The sequence below is a fragment of the Pongo abelii genome, chromosome 19 (genome assembly GCF_028885655.2).
Source record: "Pongo abelii isolate AG06213 chromosome 19, NHGRI_mPonAbe1-v2.0_pri, whole genome shotgun sequence".
NCBI lineage: Eukaryota > Metazoa > Chordata > Mammalia > Primates > Hominidae > Pongo > Pongo abelii.
In genome coordinates, this window is record NC_072004.2 from 33,576,357 (window position 1) to 33,601,186 (window position 24,830).

General features: G+C 48.2%; 1 pseudogene; it reads left to right on the plus strand.

The window, feature by feature from the left end:
- Positions 1-318: 318 nt before the first annotated feature.
- On the plus strand, positions 319-23,650 carry LOC134760474 (uncharacterized; annotated as a pseudogene).
- Positions 23,651-24,830: the final 1,180 nt, after the last annotated feature.

The window sequence follows — 24,830 nt, forward strand, 5'->3', positions numbered from 1 at the left end:
AAACTTCTTTGCTCCTCTGATAGGCATTTGAAAACCTGGCTTGGGTCAGGCACAGGCCCCCCACCCACCGAATCCCAGGTGTTCCTTGATTTTCCTTGGCATTGACCGAAGGGTCACTTGTTCCCGCCTTCCACTGGCCCATACCTGGACACCACCGTTTGTTTCGCCGTCTCCCGATATGCCCCCGGTGACACACCTTCACACCATCTGCTTTGGGATACGCCAGTGCCACGCGGGGTCTCATGGTCTCCACCGCGGATGCGCCCCTGTTCCTGCCCGCACGTGTCCTGTAAAGCGCGGTCAGCTTTCCGGAGCCCAAGGGCTTTTAGAAGCGGGGCAGGCCCCTGCTCTTTCGAAGGAGGAGGGAGGCAGTGGGCTGATGGATCAGTGAAGGTTCAGCTGACGCTGCGCCTTGAGACCTATGGGATCATTCTGTGCTGCAGCGAGGCCCTGCCTGCCTCACCAGATGTGGTGAGCCCATCCTATCTCACTGGGAGGGGGCCAAAATCGGATCTGAACGGGAGTCCCCAGAACACAGCACGCGTCCTGAAGCTCCCCTTCCCTCGGTGGAAGTCGGCTCAAGGGGATCCTGAGGGCGGACTGCTGGGGGTTTGGCCCTGGGACAGGGAACCGGCGGCCCCCTCTCCCACGGCGTCCCAAGCTGGACCCCGTATCCACACGCCGCCACGTCTGCAGCGGGAGCCTCGCTGCAGCCGCGCAGAGGGGGCATTATTTAAAGGGGACGCAGCCCGACTGCCAGGAGCGGAGCGCGATTCCGTCCAGCCAATGCGCATGCGCGAGGCGCGAGCGGCTTCTGCCGTCACAGTGCTTCCCACGGTTGTCTTAGAAACCGGTCCCTGAGGCTCGGCAAAGCAGGAGCCCTCCGCGGCAGTGCTTGGGTGGCGGGGCTCTGAGGCTCCGGCCTGACATCTCTACGGGATCGACGGGAACGTCTCCGGTTGGCAGGATTCGCAAAGGGCCGACCAGGATGAGGAAACCCCAGGCGGAGTCCGGGGGAAGCAGCACGACATTCCAGCCTCAGGCCTGCCCGGACGCTGTTGGGGTGAGTCTCCCCAAAAGTCGTGCCGCCGTCATCTCGAGGACAGGTCGGCCTGCGTGCCCCTGGGCTGTTCTCTCACCCGAGGGTCGTTCTCGTCGACAGCAGAACCCCGCCGCCTCAGAGGTTGCCTGGAGGGGTGTGTTTCAATGCCTCTGCTGTATGACTCTGTGTGTGTGTGTGTGTGTGTTTCTCCCATTCTCTCTTCTCTCTCTGTCTCTCAGTCTCTGTGTCTTTCTTTCCCTCTCTCTGTCGGTTAGTGTGTGTGTGTGCCCTTGTGCGTGTGTGTCTTTGGACGAATGTGCCCTGTGCACCACAAAGCGATTTCTGGCATGTCGGCCTGTCTTTGCTGAGCCTCTTTCTGCGTCTCTGCCTGGGTCATGAGGCCGGTTGTTAATCGTTTTCGCCGCCGTCGATCCGCTTTGTGTGTGTGAAGGCCTGACCCACGTGAGGAGATGCATCCGGTCTCGGAGCAATTGAAATCTCATCCCCAACATGGGTTGCCTCTTCTAAAATCAAGATGACCACACAGCAACCAAGGAAAAGAGCCCCACATGAGCTCTTTGTCCTGCAGTAGGGGAGCAGACCCACATCAGAGAAGATGGTTGTATCTTTTCACGGCTCTTCTCTGAGAAATGAAACCAAACCACTATACCGTGTAGAAGAAGCAGCCGGGAATGGGAGATGGCAACATTCCCTGTCACTGGAACGCTGGCGTCTCTGGACAAGCCATCCTTCTAGAACCCCTCCCCTTATGCCCGCGGATGTTGCATGGTGCTGTATCCTGCCTAGGCTCTGGCTTCTGCTCTGTCCTCCCTCTTGCTCTGTCTTCCCTCTGCTCTTTCCTTCCTCTTGCTCCTTCTTAGCTGTCCTCCCTCTTGCTCTGCCTCCCCTGGCCTAGATGCCTATCTCTCTTGCCTAATGTGTTCCCTGTCTGTCAGGGACTTCCCAGTCCTTGACTTCCCAGTCTGTCAGGGAGACACTTCCCGAAGATCCCTGTCATGATTGTTTCTCTCTCCAAACCTGTTTCTGCTTGATTAGGCAGGTCTGATGACCGTAGAACTCTTCGCTTCCATAAATTTATCAGGCAGGAAAGCTTGCTTGTTTCCATGTTTCCTCTCATGGGTTGGTGGAATGCCTAGAATGAGTGCCAGGCGACCGTGAATGGCCTTGTCTTCTTGCACGGATCGTGTCGCATTTCCTCTGTACTTCCTGTCTCATTCTTGAGGGACATCCTCTCCTCTACTCCTGTGTGGACTGGCTCCCTAGATCTTTTGGCTGTACCGAATGTCAGGGAACCAAAGGGACTTGGCTGGGTCTGGGTCTGGGTCTGGGTCTGGGGCTGGGGCTGGGTCTGGGGCTGGTGCTGGAGCTTGGTGCAGGGGACGTTTTGTGAGGGCTACCTGGGTGATGGAGCTTTGGCGGTGCGGTGAGTTTTGCAGAAACCTGTTTGCTCCTCTGACATTAATTTCAAAATGTGGCTCCAGTCAGTCACAGGCCCCCTCCTCGTTCCCGGGTATTCTTCAATTTTCCATTGCTGTGATGGAAATGTCACTTTTTACCCCCTTCCACTGGGCACATATCTAGACACCACGGTTTGGTTTGGTGTTGCCCCACATTCCTCTGGTTACACACATTCATGCCATCTGCTGTGGGATGGGCCAGTGCCACGCGTCATCGCATGGTTTCCACCTGGGATTTGTCCCTTTTCCTGTTTGCACGTGTCCTGTAAATTTCTGTCGACTTCCGGAGCCCCAGGGCTTTTAGAAGCCGGGCAGGCCAGTGCTCTTTCAAAGGAGGAGGGAGGCAGAGAGCTGTTGGATCATTGAATTTTGAGCTGACGACATGCCTTGAGACCCATGGGATCATTCTATGCTGCAACGAGGCCCTGCCTGCCTCACCAGATGTGGTGAGCCCATCCTATCTCACTCGGAGGGGGCCAAAATCGGATCTGAAGGGGAGTTCCGAGAACCCAGCAGGCGTCCTGAAGCTCCCCCTCCCTCGGTGGAAGTCGCCTTAAGAAGGTCCGGAGGACAGGACTCCTGGCGGTTTGGCCCTGGGACAGGACACCCGCGGCACCCTCTCCCAGGCTCCCCAAACTGGACCCCGGATCCAGTCGCTGCGGAGGCTTCAACAGGAGCCCCTCTGCTACCGCGAAGTTGCCATTGTTTAAAGGAGCAGCAGCCTGACTTCCAACACCAGAGCTTTAGTCGGCCCAGCCAATGCGCCTCCGCAAGGCTGTAGCTGACTGTCTCTTCACAGTGATTTCCACTGTTGTCTTAATATCCAGTCCCTGAATTTTGGCATAGCAGGAGTTCTCCATGGCTGTGCTTCGGTGAAGGGGCTTCGTGCCTCCGGCCTGTCTTGCAGGAGTTTTAATACCCTTCCCATTGTGTGCAGGCTCCTTGCTAGGACCAAGATGACGGCATCCCCGCCAAGGACAAAGGCCTCACAGGTGCTCATTGTCCACCCGCAGGAGTGTGCCCACAGACCTTCAAGAAGACGGTTCTCACTCCTCTCGCCCTTTGCCCTCATTGAGAAATCTACCCAAAGCTATACACTGGGATGGAGAAGGAAGATGGCAACAAGATGGAGCAAGCATGTCTGTCACTCAAACACTGGCCTTCCTCGCCAAGTCACCCATTTGGCACTTTTTCCTCGATGCTAGTGATAGTGGCATTGTGTTGTGACATTGGCCTCTGCTGTGTCCTCCCTCTTGCTCTGTCTGCCCAGTTCCTGTGAAGCCTAGAGGCTTCTTATTCTGGCTCCATGTCTTCAACAAAGAACACTTCCCAGTCCATTAGGGAGAAATTTCGTTGGGGCCCCTTTTATGATTGCTTCCCTCTCCAAACCGATTTCTGGATGATAGGGTGTGATGATCCTGGAGTTCTGGGCTTCCGTACCTGTCTTGGACAGGGAAGCTCCCTTGGTCTGCATGTCCCAAGTAATTGCTTCATGGTCAGTCCAGGAAGAGCGGGAAGCAACCCCACCATGGCTGACCTTTGCCTTCAAGGAAAGTTAGTGTTACATCCCACTTGCCCTTCCTCTCTCATTCCTGAGGGCCATCCGGTTCCTCTGCTCCTGGGGAAAGTGCCTTCAGGCACCGAATCTTTTGGCTGCCACGGATGTCAAGGAGCCAAAGGGACTGGGTTTTGCTGGGTGCAGGGGAGGTGGAGTCACGGGTACCTACCGGTGGCGGGATGTCGGTGCAGTGTAGTTTGTCGAAACCTCTTGGCCCCTCTGGCAGTCATCCCTGAATGTGGCTTGGACTCAGGCACAGGCCCTGTCTCACAGCTTTTCTAGTGTGCTTGGCTTTTCCTTGGCTTTGTGTGGGATGTTCCAGTGACCCACCTGTGCACACCTGGACGTCACTATCCATCTCAGCATCGCCCCATACGGCAATCAAAGACACACACTGACTCCATCTGCTCTTGGGAAACATTAGTGCCACTTGTGGTCACATTGGCTCCATCTTGGACTCGCCTCTGTCTGTCCTTGCACATGCCGCGGAAAGCAGTGTCAGGATGCCAGAGTCCCGGACCTTGGAGATGAAGTCAGGCCACTGCTCCACCTAGGAAGGAGGGAGGCGGTGGGCTCATAGGTCAGTGCATTTTCAGCTGACAGTACACCTTGCAGCCCTTAGGATCTTTCTGTGCCCCAGTGAGACCCTTCCCGCCTCACTGCATTGTAACCCCATTCCTGATCACCCCGTGCGATCCATAGTCAGATCTGAAGAGGAGTCCAGAGAGCCCAGCCGCACCCTGAAACTCCTCCTCCACAGGGAACCAAAGAAGAAGATCAATCAAGAAGGTCCTGATGACAGGACCTCTATGGGTCCAACCCTTCGGTCTCCCGCAGGACCCTCTCGTAGTCCTCTTCCCAGCCGCGGCCTCGGACTGCGCTGCCGCCGCCACCGCTGCCCCAGTCCCCTCAACCGCGCGTCGCCGCCATTTTTTAAAGGATCAGCGGCCTGATTCTCCGGAGCAAGCGGAGATTCGGCCTCGCCAGTGCGCAAGCGCAAGGTCTGAGCCTCCGCTTTGGTCCTAGTGATTGCCACCTTTGCCCGGGGATGGGTCCCTGAGACTTTGCGAAGTAGGAGCCCGGGGTGATAGTGCGTCAGAGTCGGGTCTGAGAGCAGTCCTGGCCAAGGCATTAACAGGATGGTCTCCGGAGCCTGGGATTCTCGGAGGGTCGACCACCAGGAAAAAACCTCAGAAGGAAGAAACCTCAGGCGTATCGCCAGGGCGGCAGCGCGAGATCCCAGCCTCAGGCCTGGATTCAGGGAGGGTCGACGAGACCCCTCTCCCAAACTTCACTTCACGCACCGCCGCCCCAGTCCCCGCAGCCGCCGCTCCGGGATCATTTTTCTTTTCTTTCTTTTTTTTTTTTTTTATAGTCGGAGTCTCACTCTGTCACTCAGTCGAGTGCAGTGGCGGGATCTCAGCTGACTGCAAACTCTGCCGCCCAGATTCAAGTGATTCTCTTGCCTCCACCTCCCGAGTACCTAGGACTAGAGGGATTAGTCAGAGTCGGGGCTAAGACCAGTCCTGGCCAGGGCATCAACAGGATGGTCTCTGGAGGCCGGGATTCATGGAGGGTCGTCCAGGAGGAAGAAACTGCGGGCGGAGGGCCGGGGAAGCAGCGCAGGATCCCAGCCTCAGGCCTGCACGGACGGTGTGCCAGTGAGTCTCTTCAAAAAAGGAGAGGTTTGCTTATGTGTCCGTGGGCTGCTCTCTCACCAGTGGGTTGTAGTCGTGGAGAGCAGAACCCTGAAAATTCAGGGGCTGCCTAGGGTAGGTGTTACCGTGCCACTGCTGTATGTCTTTGTGCGTTTGTGTGTGTGCGTATGTCTCTCTCTTGTTTCTCTCTCTCCCCTTTCTCACTCATTTGCTCTGTGTCCGTCTGTGTGTGCGTGTGTGTGTGTGTGTTGGGACACATGTGCCCTGTGCGCCAGAGGTCAGTGTCTTCTACGTCCGCCTTTCTTGTGGTCAGCCTCTCCCTGCGTCTCTGCCTGGCTTGTGTGGCCGGTTGTCAGTCATTTTTCCAGCGGCTCCAGTTTAGGTTTGTGAAGGTCCAGATGAGGTGGGGAGCTGCATCTCTCTAGTAAGAATTTAAATCACCTCCCCACCCTGAGAGGCCTCTTTTCTAGGATTAAAGCCTGAACCCCCCAGTCAAGGATAAAAGCCTCACTGGAGGAGCAGTGCGGAGCGACCTGAAAGAAGATGGTTCTCGTTCGTCTCTCTCTTTCATTTTCTTGAGAAATCTAGCCACAGGGAAACACAGGTTTTGAGAGGATGGGAACGGGACGTGGCAAGGATCTGTGAGTGCGCAGGCTGTGTTTCACATATCATTAAACATAGTCTAGTGAGGGTTCTGCAGATAGCTGGCGTTTAAGTTTGTTTTATTGAATCAAGGAAAAGAAAAAATGCTGAGAAAAAAATGGCACACCTTGCCTGCCAACCCATCTGACTGTTACAAGTTTAATAGTAATTTTAATTTATCTTCAATTGTAAAGGTCCTTGGCCGTGATACCTAATTTCCTAAGGTAGTCTTGATTTATATTGTATGATTAAGATGTCATGCATATCAGAGTATCTGGAAATTCTTCCCAACGTCCTTGACATAGGTGATTAATCACATTCCCAAAATAACATACCAAAACGAATAACAGAAAATCATTTTAAGTTGTGGTTGCTTCATGAACAAAACATTTCATGTGTGTCTGGCACTCTGCTGGGCACAGATTTCATCTTAACCTAAGTATTGAAATGCTTGTGCCCTTTGATTAATTTTTCTATGTAAATACTTTGATAATAAGCTACATTGAGGCTGGGTGCAGTGGCTCACACCTCTAATCCCAGTTCTTTGGGAGGCTGAGGCCAGCGGATCACGAAGTCAGGAGATCAAGACCATCCTGGCCAACACGGTGAAACGCTGTCTCTTCAAATATACAAAGATTTAGCCAGATGAGGCCAGACTCTGGCTTATGCCTGTAATTCCACACTTTGGGAGGCTGAGGAGGGTATATCACCTAAGGTCAGGGGTTCGAGACCAGTCTGCCCTACATGGCAAAACCCTGTTTCTAATAAAAATACAAAAAATTAGCCGGATGTGGTGGCAGGTGCCTGTAATCCCAGCTACTCGGGAGGCTGAGGCAGAAGAATCCCTTGAACCCAGGAGGCAGAGGTTGCATTGAGCTGAGATCATGCCATTGCACCATTGGGCCTGGGTGACAAGAGTGAAACTCTGTCAAAAAAAAAAAATACCTGATCTATACTAAAAATACAAAAATTAGACCCTGAAGGTCACGTCCAAATGAGAAAGACATTGTTTGGCTCAAATAGTCTGACACTAAGGAATAGTGCAGACTGGACAAGTGAGGTGACTGACACCTGTAATCCCAGCACTTTGGGAGGCCGAGGCTGGTGGATTACCTGAGGTCAGGAGTTGGAGACCAGCCTGACCAACATCGTGAAACTCCATCTCTACTAAAAAAAAGTTCATGAAAATTAGCCAGCTATGGTGGTTCATGCCTGTAAATCCCAGCTACTCAGGAGGCTGAGGCAGGAGACTCGCTTGAACCTGGGTGGCAGAGGTTGTGGTGAATGGAGATCACACCACTGCACTCCAGCCTGGCAACAAGAGTGAAACTCTGTCTCAAAAAACAGAATAGTGCAGAGTAAGAGCAGATTTATGTATTTATGTATGTATGTATTTTCAGAGAAGCAGGGAATCTGGAATTTTGGGTGAAATGTCTGTTTCCAGAAACTGAAAATGCTCTCAAATGGAAAATTCAGGCTAGCCTCTATCAAACTTCTCCTTGTTCTATGTGTGAATAGCATGGGACAGATGGAACAGCTTGAGCCAAGGCAGGATGGTGGGATGGGACAGATGGCCAGGGCTGCTGCACTGGGGGCCGTAGTGGAGAATTTGGCTGGAAATGCAGGTAGGACCAGACCATGAAGAGTATCAAACACAGACCTGAGGACTCTGACATTTATCCTGGGGGTGGCAGGAAACCATGTTAGGTGAAGGAACAAGGCTGTTTCTCCCTCAGCACTAGTGCAAGGAAAGGCCAGGGAGGCCCTCAGTGGAAGCTTGCTGCTGGATTTGTTCATGTGCCTTTTCTCCTGCCTGCACTAGGGTCAGAATGGCCTAGGGCACTGCACACTTCCTGCCAGGAATAGAAGGCCCCACAGCTATAGCACCTCTCTTCCCTTTAGTTCTTTAGAAGGATGAGCAAACTATTCAGCCTCTCTGAACCTCAGTTTTCTCATCCATAAAATGATGACAGTATAGCAACCTCGCAGGTCACAAGGATGTTATGAAATTTGGTGAGCACAGCATAGCAGGTGTATTTTTGGGTCCTAATATTACATGTGAACCAAGTTGCCTTGTAGAAAAGGCACAGGCTCAGGGGACCTGTGTTTCAATCCCACTATGCCCCTGTAATGCCCACCTCTCAGGGATGATGGAAAGATTAAATTCACGGACATGATGCCTGTGCAGCATCTGATACCCAGCAGATGCCTAAGCACCTAGCCTACCACCCACCTGAGCAAGTACAAGCAGTCCTGCTCCTCCTGCAAGCACTGGGGATGCTGCCAACCACCCACCTTAGAACACTGCTCCTCCTCCCTCTCTGCAGGGGGCATTTTATAGGCCTCAGTCGCTGGGCTTGCTGTCCTCTCACCTGCCACTCAGCGTGGGGCTCAGAGCACACATTCTTCACCTTTGCAAGAAGCTTCTCTATGCATCCCTGTCCCCAGGCTTGCTGAGTGCATTCACCTATTGTATTCTTTATAATCAGGACAGAGTTGCTCCCCACTGTGTAGATGAGGAAATGGAGACCTAGAAAGGGAAGGAAAGACCAACATTTTGAGCACCTTCAATGTGCCTGAGCAGCCCAAGAGGGAGGTATTATTCTTCCCCTGTGTAAATGTGGGTGTTGAGGCTCAGAGAAGGGCAGTGACTTGTCCAAGGTCACATAGCAAGCAACCGTCCATGGCTGAGGGCAAACCCAGGTCTTTCTGACTTCAGAGTGTGGGATTTAGAAGAAACATTTGCAACGTGAGGTTGACAGATCCATCCCCCAGTGCTGTTCCAAGGACCAGATGGGGTCATAAGTGTGTGAGTACCTGACATGGTGCCCAAGGACCGGGAGTAGAAGCAGAATCCCATCCACCTCCACCTAATCATACAGAGAAAAGAGACAGGAGCCAGGGAAGGCAGTGCTGTGCCCAAGCTGTCAGCGAGCAGTAGGCAGAGCCCAGGCCCCTGCTTTCCCGTGCCCACCCCTTCCCAGTTCAGGGCAAGGCCACCTCTCCAGGGCCTTTCCCTCCCCTAGAGAGGAAACTCCCCAAGTTCCTCTGACCAGACAGGAGAGTGAATGAGAGCAGAAAATTCCACTTCAGCACACACATGTGGAGCCTGAGGCTGAAAGCTGGAATCCCAGATTTTGACACTCAGGAAGCCACCTCCACACTCTTTCAGCACCTCCACCTGGGACCTTCATGAGCACCTTGCTTCACTCCCAGGGGAGAGGGGGTGTCCCAGAGACACTGGGGCCCTTAGAAGGCACTATGAGTTGGCAGTGACTGCAGCAGTGTGGTGGGATTGCGGGTGGTGTAGGAAGCAGGGGAAGCAGATCACAGCACTCAGGATGGCCAGAGCTGAAGGCATCAGAGTCCTCTGCCCTTGCTCTGCAAAAAAAAACCCACGGCATATTCCCATCCCACTCCACACCTCCCACGGTCAGCAGTCGGTCCCAGAGGAGGATCAGCGAGGCCTCAGGAGGACAGCAACCACTGCTGGCAAGGCGTTGGTGTTCTCCTGTTGAACTGCACAGGTTGTCAGCATCAGACAAGGTCGCTCTGTGACCATGATGGGTCAAGACAAAGCAAGGTCACTTGGTAGCTATCATGGCTCAGCTCATGCAAAACATGGACAAAAATGACCTCACACCCCCTCCCCTGTGTGTCTATGTCATGACTGCTACCTCTTTGTCAATTGCAGCGTTAGCTTTGGCCTTGTCTTCCTTCCTTCTAGGTAAGATTGGGGATGATGCCAGGTGATAGAATACACCCTGCCTCTGACAGCATCCAATCTGGAGCAAAGTCTTCTTTCAACCCTCCCCCAAGCTTCCAATACAAGCCCAAATTCTGGAACAAGTCCTTTCCAACACCTCCTTCAGAGAAGCTCCCTGGCTCCAGGCAGTGCTTCCTCCCCTCCCTGCAGCAGGAAGCCCAGCTTGCAAGCTGCAGGTGTGCTCCAGGTGGTCACTGGATGCAGGGTATTGACAGATGGATCCCATCGATACCCCCACTGCAGAACCATGTAAGCACATCATCCCCCACTTGCACATGAGGAAACGGAGTTCCGCAGGGTGGAGAAGGGAAGACATAATTTGTCCTTCAAATGCGATACCGGTGAGATGTGAGAGGCAGTACCCCTCATAACTCAGTGAGGCAGTGGGCACACCAGGACCCTCCCAGGCAGATCGGGTGTGTGGTCGCCCCCATTGCATAGCATGGGCGGGAGTGGGGGAGACCACACATGGGTCTCGCCACCTCTCCACTGGCCCGACCTCCCTGCAGACCCCCGGGACAGAGTCAGCATCTGCTTGCTGGCAGGCCTGGCCACCAGAGGTCTTTGCTTATGTCTAAGGTCCCTGTAGTTCTGGTTCACAGGATGGGGGCTGCTCCTGAGATTCAGCACCACACAGGCACTGCAAAGCACTGTGCCATGGTGGTGGGCACTCACTTTCCAGATAGGGCCCATGTTGACAGCAGGCATGATGCCTCATTTACCCTATCCTGAGTGCAATAGGTCATTTTATAGAAAAAAACTTGGGCCAGGTGAGGTGGCTCACACCTGTAATCCCAGCACTTTAGGAGGCCAGGGCGGGTGGATCACAAGGTCAGGAGCTCAAGACCAGCCTGGCAAATATAGTGAAACCTTGTCTCTATGAAAAATACAAAAATTAGCCAGATGTGGTTGTGGGCGCCTGTAGTCCCAGCTACTCGGGAGGCTGAGGCAGGAGAATCGCTTGAACCCAGGAGGCGGAGGTTGTGGTGAGCCAAGATCATGCCACTGCACTCCAGCCTAGGTGACAGAGCAAGACTCCATCTCAAAAAAAAAGAAAAGGAAAGAAAAGGAAAAATATTTGTAGATGAATGAAGGTGACACCTTTGAATATTGGAAATGATTTTATTTTAGCCATTGGTCTGGCAGTCATTCTGATGGGGTGACATGTGTCCCTGCCTTAGTCAGCAGAGCACAGGAGTGTGCTACACCTCCCCTCAACTGAAGATTCAGCCCATGAGCAGGAACGCCTGTCTTTGTGTCATACCAACAGAGAGGATGTGTCTGGTTTCACCATTCACTGCACAGGCAGAAATTACCCAGAAAGAAAAGACAGTCTGTTCCCGGGAGTGTGTCCCTTTGACTCAGCATGGGGGTCATCTCCCTTCCTTGGCCAGGAACCCCAACCTGAACACAGAGGCAGAGAACATGTGAAGAGCTCCCATTCCCAGGCGGTCCAGGGTGCAAGCTCTGAGCCTGTGGTCCTGGTCACTACCCTTTTCTCCACAGCATGGCTGCCACCATCCTGGGCTGGGGCACAGAAGGGCTTTGCAGAGATCAGCATAACAAATGCATCAGTGAGATGCTGCAATAGCAAACCGTGATACCTTCCTGGGCTGCCAAAGCAGCCTAAGCTATTTGTTGCTGCACTCAGTGTCCCCAGACAGCTGTGTGGCTGTCACTGCCTCTGGTATGTCCATTTTACTTCTCTCCTCCTGCCTGAGCTTCTACTCTGAACTCGGTCTCTAACTTACAAGAAATCAAGCTCACTGGATTCTGAGCTGTTCAGGGTCAACAACTGTGTCAGTAGTTCATGTCTCTTTCTAGAGATCACAGCTTAGTATCTGGCACAGAGCAGATACTCAGCCAATGCCAAATGATTCATTTTCCAGAAAGCTGAATTTCATCCATAATCCTAGTCAATGCAAATACATTCTGCCGGTAGGGTGTGTTTGTCCTCTGAAGGCGTTTTCCCAGGCTTTGTAAATACATACAGGCCATTTAGAAATTTGAATGTCAAAGAATAAAGGAGCTTGGAAAGTAAACATTGGAGAAGTGTGGGAGGGTGGTATTATTTGCAAGACATTCCTTGGTCCTTGTGAGTTCTATACACCCTCGATGAGCACCGATTCTGGGCCAGGCCAGACACCCAGCTGGACCCAGGAGATACTGAGGTGAGTAAAGCCAAAATGCCTCCCTTCAGCAAGAGGCAGGCAGTCACACCAAAGTGATAAAGGCACAAAACCCAGAGGCAGCAGAGGAGAAAGGACTACCTTGTTCCTGGACTCTGTGACCTCAGGGAGAGCTTTGAGAGGAGGACATCTGTGCAGGGCTTGGAAGGATGAACACAAATTTGCCGAGCAGAAAAGGGAGCCAAGGAAATCCCGATGGAGAACAGCTTGGGTGAGAGTGTGAGCCACGGGATTGAGGGGCACAGGCATGGAACTGGAGGAGCAGAAAGAATGAGGGAGGTCAGCAGAGGTCAGTCACAGAAGGTTTGAATCCTGGTGAGGGAGCAGTGGGTGCTGCACAAGGGACATGGGCCTGGAGAAGATGCAGTTAGCTCTGAGTGAAGATGGAGCACACCATCCACTGGGGAACCACAAGATGCAATAGAAATAAGAACCCTGAGAAGCCTGCACAAAGGATGAGAGGCCCAGGGGTGGCACCAAGAAGGTCCCTGTCAGAGGCCAGCTTTGAACGGAGACAGAAAAGACTCTTGAGGGTCTCAGCTGCTGCAAACCTCCTCAACAAATCATATTTTACCTTCAAATATTTGCTAAAGAATACTAACTATTGGAAGAGCAATGGTCCATTGATAATAATTATTCCCTCACTGTACATTTTTTACAATTCTCAAAATGCACTCGGTCCAGTGTCTCATTGGAACCCCTATATAATCCCATTTTACAAATAGGGAAATGAGGCCCTGTGATGTCACACCGAGGTTTGCAGCAGTTCCAGGATAGAAAATAGGGAGCACTTTCATCTCAGCCCTGGGTATAAGTCTCAAAGTTGCTTTTCTGGGAGTGGGTCCTTGAGGCCATCCAGCAGTCCATAGTCCAAGTCTTCTTCTTCCTCCTTGGGCTTCTCCACACCTGTGTTCAAAGCCTCCTTCTCCTCCTTTGTTCTCAGGTACCACTACCAGTTGTTGGGCAGGGAGACCTCCTGCTGCTTCCCATCCTAGGGTGCATCCTCCAACATGGGTGCATTGTGGTTCAGCCAGCACCTACACCACCTGCAGCCCAGGGCTCCTGTGGTGGGCCTGAGGTTCCTCCCTATCAAATGGAGATGTGCTGGGGTTGCTGCCTTTGCTGAAGCCCATGTCCAGTCATCTTCGGGGTGGCCCAGGGTACAGGGCTCTGGGGACAGGCCAGAGGGCTGCAGGGGCAAAAACCAAGAGGATGAGGGGATCTCTGAGTCAGACCGCCTGGATTTGCATCCAAGAGACTAGCTGCAAGGCCTGGGGAAGACTGGTTCACCACTCTGGGCATCAGTTTCCTCCCCTGTAAAGTGGGAGGTATAACAGATTCACTCCTACAGTTGTCTCTGAGCTTTACAGCAGGTAATGTGTGCAAAGTACTTCGCACAATGCCTGGCACATGGTAGGTGATAATAAACAGGGTTATTATGATATCATCATCTGAGCTAGGTCACTCATGCACTTCTCCAATGCTTCAGGGTTCCCCTCCATCCCTCACAGAGTAGCCGCAAGTGAAAGGGCTGCCCCTGGCCTTGAGGAGCTCACATCTTCTCATTTCCCAGGGGTCTCTGTCCAGTGACCACACATGCCTGGCATGCAATAGGCGCCTCATCCACATCTGGTGAAAGAGTGGAAAGCAGGTCATTATCATGTATTGTTTGGCACAGAATCTGCAGTAGGTGACAGAGAAGTGAGTGACTGTAGTTGTGCCCACCAGTCCCTGTCCCTGAATTTTCAGGGATCAAGAGGCCTTAGCAAGTCTAGTACTAGGGAGTGGGCACTGTGTGGTGGGGCAGGAGGCAGGTCCTGAGAAAGGCAGTGAGGTGAGGAGAGGAGCTCTGCATTTGAGGTCTGGGAGATCCTCCACCAGGACCTCACCAAAGGCCCCGGGCAGGTCATCCCTCCTCCCAGAATCTCTCTATGCTCTTCTGTATAATGGGGCTAGCCTGGAAGAGATACTTGCACAACCATGTTCAGAGCAGCATCATCCACAATAACAAAAAGGTGGAAGTAACCCAAGTGTCCATGGATGGATGGACAGATCAACAAAATGCTGACTATTCATACAGTGGAATAGTGTTCAGCCTTGAAAAGGAAGGAGATTCTGATGCCTGCTGCATCAAGAATGAACCTTGAGGACATTAGACTGAGCAAAATAAGCCAGACCAAAAAGACAAGTGCTGTATTATTCCACTTTTCCAAGGCACCTAGAGTAGTCAAATCCATAGAGACAGACAGGAGAATGGTTGCTACCAGGTCCTGGGGAGGGTGGTGATTGAGAAGTTGTTTTTAAATGAGTTACAGAATTGTAGTTTTACAAGATGAAAAGCATTCTGGAAATTGGTTGCACAACATTGTGAATGTATTTAGTGCCACTGAAATGTAAACTTAAACATAGTTAGACAGTAAATTTTAGTTTATTTTACCACAGTTTTTATAATGGGGTAGTTATGCCTGTCTTGTGTTGCTGTAGGATTTCATGAGATAACATATAAGGAACCACCCAGCATGTTGCCTGGCACATAGTAACTGCTCAATAAATCACAACTGGATGCTATTGAAGATAAAGTTACCTGACTTCTCTGAGGCTTGCTCTCTTCAGCTGAAAATTCTCCCAAAATATATTAGATGAGACCCTACTGTATTATACTGGGTTCATAAATACCACTCCCCCTTTTCCCTTCCCACAGAGTGCAGTGAATAGAAGACACTTCTCTGCACCCCAAAAGCTCCATGCTGATTGCGAGAAGGAAATGCTGGATGGAGGGGTTCCTGAAACTACTGTGAGGGGTGAGCTTTCCCCAGATGTCTAGAAATGAGGCAGAGGCCCGACATCTTCCACCCCCACTAAGGTTGCCTTGCAGTTCCCAGCTGGCTCTATACTTCCTAGAAACTGCCACTTTTCTGCCTCCATTACCTCATAGCCCAGTCAGCACCATTATCATCATCACCATGATCGCCATCACCATCCTTAAAATCACCAACACTATCATCATCGCCATCACCATTCTTACCCTCACCATTCTCACCATCATCAACACCAGCATCTTCACCATAACTATCACTATCATTATCACCACCTTCACCATCACCATCCTCACCATAATAATTATTGTCACCCTCCCCATCCTCATAATCACAATCATTATCAGCATTACCATCACTATCATCGTCACTATCACCATTCTCACCACCATCATCCTCATCATCATCACTATTATCCTCACCATAACTATCACTGTTATCATCACCACCTTCGCCATCACCATCCTTATCATCACCATCACAATCACCACCATCACCATTCTCACCATCACCATGTTCAACTTCATCATCCTCAACATAACTACCACTTCATTATCACCACCTCCACCTTCACCATCACCATCCTCACCATCATCATCACCACCATCACAATGATCCTTGCTTCATGGAACCATGCATTCTGGGTAGGAGGGCTCTTGGGTCAGGGCATCTAACACATCTCGTAAGATAGAAACCCAGCCCCTCAGGGTCTCACAGTTGGTGAAGTAACTGATTCTTGTGAGGTCATGTTCCTCTGGGTGATGTGGGATGTCACAAGACCAATAAATATGGGCTGAAGCCCATCGCATCACTTCTTTTTTTGTAAAATAAGCTCCATCATCAGTAGTAATTGTATGATAGCAGAGAATAAGAACTCAGAAAATGTAAATAATTTGATGCTATGAGAAGCATATGAAGCAGAGTCCATATTCCGATATGCATCTATTCCAGCGACGGCAATTCTTTACCACTTCCATGAAGGAAAGGAGAAAATATTATTACAACATTACCAGAAATCTGTCTGGTCTAGGCAAGGCAGTTCCTCTTTCCAGGGTCTCAGCATTGCTCATTGTCGGCAGTCAGGGCACTCATCTGGGCAGTAGGCAGCACTGCTGCAGGGAAGTTCATGTTATTGGAAACATGTAGCATCTTCTCCTGCTACCATCGCCACATTGTCTGTGAACCCACTGGGCAAACAATGAGGAATCTGGGAAAAGTTCTCATAACCAGAACATAATCATCCATATCAGGATATCAGCATTCACCCAACACTGCTGTCCAATCAACAGATGCTATAATCTCATCCAAATTTTCTCAGTTGTGCCCTAAATACATTTTTTTTTTGAACTTTGTAATCCAGGATCCAATCCAGGATTTCCCATTGCATTAATTGTCATGTCTCTTAAGCTCCTTCAACTTCAAACAGTTCCTCTGTTTTGCCCTATTTTTCATAACCTTAAGAGTTTTAAAGAGCATAAGCATTTATGAAGGATGTGTTCGTCTTTTTCCATCTGATGTGTTTCCACATCCAGACTTAGGTCATGTATCTTTCACAAGAAAACCACAGAAATACTGCTGTGGTCTTCCTAGGACACCACAGCAGAAGGCACATGATCAAGTTTGTGCCAGATTTCTCCACCACAAAGTCATCATTCTTCCAATTGTAATTGAGAAGTGTTTCATATGAAGATATTAATTACACATACACATGAATGTATATTTATATGTAAAATATATACAAAATATTATTTCAATGTCTAACCAATATAAAAGTTATTAATTAGATATGTTTAATTTTATTTCCTACCAAGTCTTCAAAATCTGGTGTGTGTTTTACCCTGACAGCACATCTCAGTCCAGCCTTGCCACATTTCAAGTGCTCAATATTCACATGGCTGTGGCTACCATATTTGTCAGGGCAGCACTAAGCACTAAAGAACTTCTTCCTTGGAGAAGTTCTAAGTTTTCAAAATGTTTGGCAAATACATTTTATAAAATTCTTCAGAATCCATAAATAGGCAATTACACATTCAGTAAGCCATAGAATCCAACATGACATTAAAAATGAATCCCTCGACAAAAGAGAAGGTAGGCAAAATTTTCTTCAGACCAAATGGACAAATCAATTATGATTACCTAACATGCCCATTATTATTTATTAACATCCTTCATTAATACCCCCAAACCCCATCAACAGGTAAATGAATAAATGCATTCAGGCCTATCTGAACAATGTCCCAATTCCTTACCATTCTTACTTCTTTTGCAAGCAGAAAAGACTCAGTATTAGCAAAGACTATTCAGATAGTTTGTTCTTATGCCAGTAGTTGTAATTTCCTGGAGGTCTATGTGATATCAATTATGTACTTCAATACCTCTCACAAGTACTTTTCCTGTTTGGCCATTTTCTGCAGTATATCCATGCTCCCATTTTCCCTATTCTTTTGTTTCTATCCTAGACTTTTCTTTCATCCTACAATTCTTTATCCTAAAAATATTAATTTAAGGATAACATCACAAAATAGTGTATTTCTTCAGATGATACTTCAAATTGATACTTAATATACAGAAATGACTATCATGGACATAACCCACAACATGTGAAATGTATGGCTCATTCTACTGACATTATAAAGGAAAGTTAATGACAACTGAATTTCTAGTCATTTTCCACCCAACCAGTTGCTTATAAAATGGCAAGGAATTGTAGGTATGTACACAGTGGCTATTTTTTGGTGGGTTGTTCAGCAACTCTCCTCTTGAGAGCCCCCCTTTTCTTTGAGGACCATTTCAATGAGCACCAACTGGGCCTGACCCAACCTACCAGCCCCAGCCCCAGAGGTGATCATGATGCCCAGCTCTGGCAAAAGACTCTACCCTTGGATCATAGCAACTGTTTCAGTACTTTTTTTTTGGAATCATCAGGAAGGACTCTTGCTTTTTCTACCACTGTGGTCTGTGAGGACAAAGTAAAGTGGGTTATTTGTCACACTATCTCTTGCTACAGAGAGAGGAGAGTCATCTTCAGAAGGAAAAAATGAGGCTAAAACAAAAGGAAAAGTGTCGAGAGAAAGAAGGAGAACATTTCTTGACGATTTTATATAAGCCCCTGGGTCCAGCTATGCATGACAGCGACTTGGGTTAAAGCTCTGTCACTTATAGGACCATTGACTTAAATATAAAATAAAGTATTAAAAGCTTTGAACTTTTAGATGAAAATACAGAAAAAAAATCTTTGTAATATTCAATTAATCAAAAATGTCTTAGATGAAGCCCCAAAAACCAAATGCACAAGAACAATTAATAAATTGGACCCCATCAATATTAAGAGCATCTGCTGTTTGAAAGATAGTGTTATGAGAACAAAAAAGAAAACTCAAGGGGAAAATACTGGCAAGTCTCATATCTAATAAGGGATTTGAATCCAGAGTATATAAAGAAATAATTAAAATTTAATAATGAGAAAATAAGCAAAGAAAAAAACAAAAAAGGAAGAAGCAAAAAAAATGTGAACATACACTTTACCAAATATATACAGATGGCATGTAAGTACATAAAGAGATACTACATATTATTAGGCATTATGGAACCACAATAAAATTCTATTGTACACACATGAAAATGTCTAAAATTTTAAAAGAAGGCCCATACAAAGTGTTGGCAAGAGTGTGGAATTCTTATATACTGCTGATAAAAGTATAAAATGGTACAACCATTTTGGCAAACATTTTGATGGTCTATTAAAACTAAACCTAAACCTATTAGCTATTACACTCCTAATATTTACTCAAAGTTATAAGAACTTATGTACATGAATGTTCATTGCAAATGTATTTGTGTAAGTCCCTAACTGGAAGCAATGCAAAAACTCACCAACAGGCAAATGGATATATAAGTTGTGACTGATCTGCACAATAGAATACTACTCAGTAATAAAATTAATGACCCATTGATGCCTGCAATACAGCTGAATCTCAAAATAATTATGCTGTGTGAAAGATGCCAGACCCCTCCAAAAAAGAGTCCATACTACACTTCATTTATATAAATGTCTAGACAAGGCAAACTATTTTATAGTGACAGATTGGTGATTGTCAGGGAGAGTGGTAAGGTAGGAAGATACAGAAAGTTTGGGATTATAAAAGGGCAAGGGGAAACTTTTATGAGTGCTGGATATGTTCATTATTTTTATTTTGGTGATGGATTTGCAAGTACATATAAAAATAACGTGCAATGGAAGTAGAAACAATATTTTTGTTTCTTTCTTAAAAAAGCACAATTTACTTACTAATGGGATGTGTGTGCCTGTTGGGCACACAGCACAACTTTTCAAATCTTAAAATCGGACTGGATCTCAACCACTGGACCTTATTCCTATTCCACACTGACTTTAGCACAATACTTCCTTTCATCACGGTAATTAACAACATCCACCTTAAAGGTAAAGAAATGCACTTCTAACTACTTTTGAAACTATGAACTGCCTCAGGCTAGTAGTTCTTAAGGTCTCCAGCAAATGTTGCTTTGTTTCCCTCAAAAATATACAGCCTGGGCAACATGGCAAAACCCCGTCTCTACTAAAATTACATAAAACTTAGCCAGGCATGGTGGTGCTTGCCTGTTGTCCCAGCTACTCACGGAGGCAGAGGCTGCAGTGAGCCTAGACCTCACCACTCCACTCCAGCCTGGGGGACAGAGTGAGACCCCCATCTCAAACACACACACACACATACACATACTCACACGCTATCCGCTGCTGCCCCTGTCAGTTAAACACAGCATCTCAGGGCACCTCAGCACACAGTGTGAGAGAAGTGGTCCTAAACACTTCAATTAAAAGTGAAACATCTCTGGCTGGATTTTTAGAATATTCACTTTTTAATGTTTTATATTATATTTAATTTTTATGTTTTAATTAATTTATCTGAATACAAGAATCCAGACATTTGGAAGTAAAACAATGGAAAACATGCCTGCAAACACTAATCAGCACAAAGCTCATGTTGCTATGTTATTATTGACAGTTTAGACTTAAGCCAAGAAATATTGCTAAGATAAAAAAGGTTTTACGATGTCAGTCACCAGAAAAGTATGCCAATTTTAAATATGTCTAAATATAAAATATCCCTTCAAATTATTTACTACAGAAACTGATATAACTAAAAGAAACATGGACTAATCTACAATATAGATTTTAACATACCTTTCAATTACCGATGGAACCAACAGAAAAAAATCCATAAGAGAAAGGGGGATTTGATGAACACAATGAACAAACTTGACATAAACTGACATATACAGAACGGGACACTCAACGACTACTGGATACACGTCCTTTTCCAGTGCACGTATCATATTTACCAACATCGATTATATGTTGGAATTTAAAGGGACTCATCAGTCATGGGATTTTGCCTAAACTTGTCTGGCCTTCAACAGGGTTCAAATACAGTTAAATTCTTATTTCATCTAAAGAGTCCTATCCTTTTTTTTTTGGAAATTTTACCGCAACAATCTAAATTTGCATAACAACTGAACCCAGCCCTTGGAACTTGAAGTTTATCCTAGCCAAAGGCAGATTAAACTGTCTAAGTAATAAAGTCCTTCAAATTGTCCCCTGCTCCAGTAACGGAGTATAGCTCCAAGAAGCTAACAGACTGTTTGTCCTTCATAGTATACATTCTATGTTACATCAAAACACAATATAAAGCCTTGAAATCAGCAGCAGAGAGAAAATGAGATCAACAACCATCTAGCTGTGACCTCACTACTTCGTAATTACGCTTTTAGCTGACTCCTTTACTTGATTCCTAACTGCTTCTTTGTGGCAGGATAGCACTAATCTCTGACCAAGCTGACCTTTTAAGAAGTGAGCAGAATGAAAAGGCTCTACCACCAGTGATCAGTTTAACAAGCTGCAACACTGGTCACTGGCTGCAACTCTAGTCACTGGCTGCAACTCACATTGTGGGTTTTAAGAGCTCAGAATTAACATGGAAATACTATTGACTCCAAAAGAAACCCAGAAATCTCTGGGAATCCAGCAAAGATAGAAAGGGTCCTCTCAATAGTCACCACTCATACTTTGCTTTGTTTTGGTAACTATTTTATTACATACGGAGAATATCAAAAAAGTATGCCTTTTCCTCATTGTTAATGCTAACCCTAAAATGGTAAGGCTCTTGCAAGTTGAAACCCCCAGGCTCTCACTGGCCCTTCAACAGAAGGCAGTGAAGTCACCTGCAAGAGTGATCACCCAAAAGCTTCCAGGCTGGACAAGTTGGGACTCAGTTCTTTCAGTTCCCAAATTCACAGTTCTCTTGGGATATTGTTATTTATGGAGCTCCTGAAGATGAGAAATTCCACCCAGGAAATTCTGTTTATAAAAATTACTCACATCTAATTATCTCAGGAGACATTAACACAGCAATGTTGAAAATTTTCCATTAATTGTTAATCCATGGAGAAAAACTGGACAATTATTTTTTAAAATATGGAAAACTTCATATAATACAAATTATACTACCACATGTGATTCAACTTCTATTCATTAATGCCAGAGAAGTTAATAATTATGAATTGCCAGTGGTTAAAAAAAATAAATCATTCATCATTGGAGAAGTGCAGAAGGTTTAAAAGAGATAAGAATTAGTTTTTGGCTTTGGGGCGTTTTATGCTTTCCAAAAGGTTTTGCTCTTTTTTTGATCATGGCTTTCTCTCTCTCTCTTTCTTTCTGATTTCAGTTTCTTTTGATTTCTCCTGCTTAGAAATGGTGAGAGAACTTTGGATGTGGAACGTGGAGTAGGAGGAACACGAAGTGGGGATCTGCACTTGGGGTGGTCAGCACTGCGGATGCCCAGCAAAGGCACTGCCTGGTCCAACTCCCGGAGGCGTCTCTGCGCCCCAGTCGGCATCGCAGCTGATGGCGAAACTTTTGTTGTGGCAGAAGAGTGTCCACAAACTTTGGAAGGTATCCGCTGCATCCTCCATGGCCGTGTATGCCTGCCGAGGGCGATCTTCTCGGGGAGCGGAAAGTCTCGTTCATGGGCCAGGGCTGGCTGGCTGGAGCCACTTGGGCGGCGCAGCCCTGGCGGAAGTTCAGGCGGCCCTGGTGTCGCAAGCGGCTTCCTTGGGGCCTGAGGGGTCCCAGGAAGGCTGCAGACCTGGGCTGACCAGCGGGCAGCATGGTGGCCGCGATGGAAGGTGACGGGGTTCGCAGCGCCAGGGGGCCCAGCAGACCCCGAGCCCGGGCCTCCCGCATCGCCAGCAGCACCTCGGGGAGGTCTGGCGCTGGTGACGCGGCGGCCACTGCACGAGGCCCACGACCCAGTCCCAGAGGCCAGCCCATCGTCAGCTAACATCAGGAACCCCGGGCCAGCTGAGGCCCGGGCCCCAGGGGCAAGACAAAGGGCAGAGGCTCCGCAGGCGGGGCCGACAGCCGGCAGCGCAGGCCTGGGTCCACCGCCGCGGAGCTCGCAGGGCGCAGCAGGCACTGGGCAGCGACCAGGGCTTCCAGAGGAGGCTGTGCACCCCCGCAAAGGCTCCTGCCCGGCGTCCAGCCTCTCCGCGGGGACTCCACGTGCACCCCCTCCTCATTGTCCTTGTCTAGGGCCGAGGCAAGGTCTTCGCTCCCATGGCGCGACTCCTGGGGCGCAGGAGCCTAGGCTGAGCAGGTGAAGTAGGGTGAGCACCGCCAAGAACCCAACGAGAGTGGCACCCCAGGGCGGAACAGGAGGCCGCATTTAACGTGTCAATCATCTCAAAGATTTTATGACATCTTCTTTTTTTGACATCTTATAATATCTATAATGTTTATTATATCTTGTGATATAATTATTAACACCACTTCATTGTGATTATTATGATTATTTTTATACCAACACATCTTCAATTATTAATATTCCCAGTTGCTAAAGAAAAATGAAAACGACTAGTTTTGAAAGCCTTACTTCTGCCAATGGAAGCACATTCCAGCATGTGGCCAACGCAATTCACTTTCCACCACTTTCACAAGAAACGTTACTGCACAATTATACTATCCTACCCTTATATATTTGTGTGTGTGTGTACTTGTATGTATGTACATTATATAGGTTATATATATATAAAAAGTATGCCAGAGATGAACAAGTATTAGAAAATTAAATGCACACAGGTCATGTCAGTGCTATGTATAATGTGGTGTACTAAGTATAGATGTTCAACAGTGTGGAATCTAGGCTGGAACAAGACTTCTAGTCTTAAGCAATTCTTTCTAGGTTCAGTCTCTGGAAATAATGCTCTGTATCAAATGTGCGAGAAAATTAATGGGTTTTAAAGACTATTCTATGTCAACTATAACATTTCATTTGGGGATTTCTGTCCCTTATAATATCTACCTCATTTTGGATGGATTCCTTGAGGCCTGGTTTATTTTTCTTTTCCTTTCTACACATCGCTGCTTAGAGTGATGAATGGAGTTGTATTTTGAATAAAATAGCTAAGCATCCTTTTGTGAGCAAGGAGCATGATGGTACTTAGATCTACTATTTCTCGTTAAGGTGGTTACGGTTACGGTGGGGCTGGTGTGTTTACCTGGAGCCTGAATGTCCACTGGGACATGATACCCACTGGGGTTGTTTTGTGTCAACCTGGTCTCTGATGTCCACCTGGGGATTGGGTATCCACCTAAGGCCTAATGTTTACCTGGAGCCAGATGTGCACCTGAAGCCTGATGTCTATCTGTGACCTTATGTTCACCTGGGGACTGATGCGCACCTGAAGCATAGGTATTCACCTGGGGCCTGATATCCACCTGTAGTGTGGGTGTCAACCTTGGGGCTGATGTTCAGCTGGCGTCCACTGTCTACCTGGGGCCTGGTGTACACATGGGGCCTGGGCATCCACCTGAGACTTGATGTTTAATATGGCCTAGAGTTCTTTTGGGGCCTGTTGTACCTTGGAGCCTGGGCGTACACCTGGAGTCTGGTGTCCCAGCTGGACACCTGGGTCCCAGGTGATCTTCAGGCCCTAGGTGAAAACTCCAGGCTCTAAGTGGACAACCAGGCCCCAGGCTGATGTTTACTGGGGCCAGATGTCTACCAGGCCCCAGGTGAAAACTCCAGGCTCCAAGTGAACAACATGACCCCAGGTTCCAGGTAGACACTGGAATCCAAATCAACACCAGGCCCCAGATGGACACTCAGGTCTGTGGTGGACATCAGACTCCAGAAGGTCATCTGGCTCGAGGTGGATATCAAGCCCCAGGTGCATACCTAGTCCCCAGGTAGATATCAGGCCCCACTTTGACACCAGTCCCTGGGTAGATACCTAGGCCTCAGGTGGATATCCAGTTTCTAGCTAAGCATCAGGCTCCAGGTGGACCCAGGCCCTAGCTGACTGGGGACTAGTGTTCATATGGGGTCACATGACCATCTGGGCCCTAGGTGTCAACTTGTAGCCTGGTGTCAACCTGGGAGCTGGTGTTCACCAGAGGACTAAAGTCCTCCTGGTGCCTGATGTCCAACTTGGGACTTTGTGTCCACCTGAAGACTGATATCCACTTGGGACCAGATATCCAACTGGAGCAAGATGTCCACCTGTAGCCTAGAACTTCACCTAAGGCCTGATGTTCCCCAGGGCCTACAGGGCCTATGTATCTACCTAGGGACTTGTGTCCAGGTGGGGCCCGAGTTCCATATG